The following is a 3,832-nucleotide window of genomic DNA, read 5'->3' on the forward strand; positions in this document are numbered from 1 at the left end:
CTTCAGATTTATATTTTTCAGCTGCTCTGGTTTTGACCTGCAACATGACACACTTGGCTATTTATGCACCTCTCTCATGAGGTTATAAACACCTTGAAGATAAACGGTATGTTATTCATGCTGTCATCATCCTGGAAAGACTCTAACGGTGGCAATAACCATAGAATCACATAATTGTAGTCACAATTACCAGCGTTCAGTGAGCACTTTCTGTGTCAGCGACTCCACCAAGTCAAGTGCCTGATGTGTGCTGTGTTAACCTGCTCAGCCCTGTAAATCAGACACTGTGAAGGGTCAGAGACATAAAGTATTTTTCTTTAAAAGTAATTTTCTTTTTGAGAAAAGAATGGCAGCACCACAGAGAGACATTGCCTTAACAAGGTAGGAGATAGCTGACTCCTGAAAGCTGTCCTGGCTGTCCTGGACCTCGCTCGCTCTGTACACCAGGCTGCCCTGGAACTCAGAGATCCACCTGCCTCTGCCTTGCAATGTTGCGATTAAAGGCACCACCTCCTGGCTTACATAAATAAATGAATAAAAATTATAGGTGCTGGAGAAATGGTTTAGCAGTTAAGAGCATTTTCTGATCTTGCAGAAGACCTGGGTTCAGTTCCCAGGACCCCACATCACAGCTTATAAGAGTCTACCTCCAGAGAATTTCATGCTCTTGTCTAGCCTCCACAGGCACCAGACATGCACTGGTATGCATGAAAGCAAATACTCATACATATAAACAAATGTAACAAACATGCAGCCTGCTTTGATCATTGCCGCATCTGCATACGATGGTGTGTGAGTGTGGATGAGTGTGTGTCCCAGCATGCTTCGGAGGTCAGAGGGCAACTCTCCCAAGCCAGGTCTCTCCTATCTAGTTAAGGCAACCTCTCTCTTTGGTTGTGCTGTTGTGTGGCCAGTCCTGGCTCGCCAGCTTGCCCGAAAGCTTCTGGGTAAGTCTCTTTGCTCTGCCTCCCATTTCCTCTCAGGAGTGTGGAAATGACCACCACACCTGTCCTTGCATGTGGGCACCGAGTGGAATCACCACCACACCTGTCCTTGCATATGGGTACCAGGCATCAGACTCAAGTAGTCAGGCTCCCTTGGCAAACACTTTTACTCATTGAGCCCCCTAACTGTCCCCCTACTGCATTTTCCTTCCTTCCTTTTTTCCTTTCTTTTCTTTTATTTGGAATAGAGTTTTGCTGTGTAGACTAGGCTGGCCTTGAATTTCCAGTGATCCTCCTGCCTCTGCTCCCTGAGTGCTCAGACTATCAACGTACACTATTACACCTGGATCTTCCTTTCTTCCTTCCTTCTTCCTTTCCTTCTTCCTTCCTTTCTTCCTTTCTTTCTTGTTGTTTTGTTTTGTTTTGTTTTGTTAAGACAAGGTCTTACTATGTAGATCTGGCTGGTCTGCTCTGGAACTTGCTGTGTAAAGATCTGCCTCCTGAGTGCTGAGACTGAAGATATGTACCACCACACTGAACTTCTTTTCTTTCTTTTGTGATATAAAATATCACTGCATAGCCCAGGCTATCCTTAAGAATCCTTCTGCCTTAGCCTCACAAATTCTGAGATTCCTGGTGTATTCCCCAACACCTGGCTAAAATATCTGGGTTATTATTATTGTTATTATTATTTATTATTATTATTTATTATTATTATTGTGTGTACGTGTGTGTGTGTGTGTGTGTGTGTGTGTGTGTGTGTGTCCAAGGAGGTCAGAGGAATATCAATTCCTGTCATTGGAGATACAGGCACTTGTGAGCTGCCAGATGTGGAGGCTAGAAATGGAACTTGGGTCCTCTGCAAGAATAACACACTCCTCCATCCCTCCAGCCTCTACATAGCTTTCCCAAAGTCTCACAGCTAAAGATGTACAAAGTCAGAATTTAAACCCAGGGTGTCTGGAGGCAAAATCAAAGGAACTAAATGGGATGGGTTGGCATGCAAATCTGAGCCTTCTCACTTGACACCAAAAAGCTAAAAGGTACATTCCTTAGACATCTCTAGGATGTGACCAGATTCAGAGAAACCGTATCTGAAAGGCAAAAACAGGGTAGAGCCCATCTCTTGCCAATTTGACTGCTGCTGGTAGCAAGCTGGTCAGGGGGCTCTCAGGTGTGTCTGAAGCCATGTTCAGCAGCCAGACCTTTCTTCTGTGAGGACAGAGAGGCAGGGGGCAGGGAAGGGAGAGGGCAGGAACCATGGGTAACAGCTACAGTAATGCATGGGCTTTCAAAGGCGCTCCAGGTGGGATGGTGCAATCATGAGGTCTTTGAGAAAGGGACCTGGCTTGACTGGGCTTTAAAATCACCTCCTAGTAACTGGCCAAATCAGTTGGCTCCCACAGAGGGAACTGGCCTTTGAGAGAGATTCTGTGTTTGTTGACAAACACTGTTATGGTGGGGAAAGGAAACCAAATGCTCTAGAGTGGTCTGGATGTTCAGGCTGTGCTGGCCAGTTTACAGTGAGAACTCAGAAGCAACAGTTCTAAATGCTTGGCCAATAAGAACTGGGCTGCTCCTCCCAAGTAGATACGTCAACACCTGATGCTACCGGCTAATGTAGCTAAAGCCAGACCTGTGGGTTGGTGAATTAGGTCTGGATCTTTGAGACATCCTGGAGGAAATGAACTGAGGTTTATTTATTACTTATTTCCTAAGAATACGGTTTTGGGACAGACTCTTGGATGCTTTCTTACCAGAACCTTCTAAATCTCACTGGCTGGCAAAGGCCACCAATTTTCCATCAAAGAGGCTGGTTAGAGGTTCTGCATCAGCTTTGCCTGAGGAGGCTAATGTGTGTGGGTCCCTCAGAAGTATGGAGACAGTGACAGGCACGAGAGCTAAGCCTAGAGAAGACTCAGGAGTACAGAGAATCACAAGAATTTTGGAGTTTATACAGAACGAACTTAGAGACTGTGTGGGGCTGGGTCCTAAAAATGCTAAACTGGAGATGAAGAGTCGGGGTTTCAGATAGAGCTGTAGTTATGTATAGCGTTCGTTCAGAGAGTCTAAGCATCAGGTGCTAACTCTAGTAGGTGGGAGTCATGTTCATCTCCTTCATGACTGGGTAAATCATGGGCTCAGTAGACTTACCATAGTGAAGCAGAAAGTCATTTCGTAACATGGAACACAGAATCCAAAAACCTGGGGAGAAAAGGATGTTGGAGAAGATTAAGGGTGGTCCAGTTCACCCACCCACCCATCAGTCATTTCTCCCAAGGGGACCTGGAGGACTTTCCTTACACTGAGGCTCTGACAAACGTACCAGTGAATGAAGCATTTGCCTGTTTTTTTTGAGATGAGATCTTACTTTCTAGCCCAGGCTAGCCTCAAACTTACAGCAAATTCTGGGCCACAGATATGCCTCAGCTATTAAGAACACTTGTTGTTCTTCCAGAAGACTCCAGGTTGATTCCCAGCACCCACATGGCAACTCACAACTGTCTGTAACTCCAGTTCTGTGGACTGAGTACCTTCTTCTGGTTTCTGCAGGTACCAGGCACAAGCAGTGCATAGATCAAAATGAAGGCAAAACACTCATACACACAAAATTAAACTAAATTAAGTTAAATCATTTGTAGCAACCCCCTGCTTCAGTCTATGGACTTAAAAATATTTATATTTATTGGTTTAATGGAAAGGTTTGTTTTTTTGTAAGTGCTTAGAATTGAGCCCAGGCCCTAGCATATGCTAGGCAGCTACTCTACTATGAACTACATCCTCAGTCCTGAAAAGATATTTAAAAGACATAATAGGATTAGAGAAATAGCTCAGTAGTAGAGCAGTTGCCTAGCATGTACAAGGTGCCCTGGGTTCAACACACACAC

This window comes from Grammomys surdaster, unplaced genomic scaffold, assembly GCF_004785775.1.
Source record: "Grammomys surdaster isolate TR1022 unplaced genomic scaffold, NIH_TR_1.0 374, whole genome shotgun sequence".
NCBI classification, from domain to species: Eukaryota; Metazoa; Chordata; class Mammalia; order Rodentia; family Muridae; genus Grammomys; species Grammomys surdaster.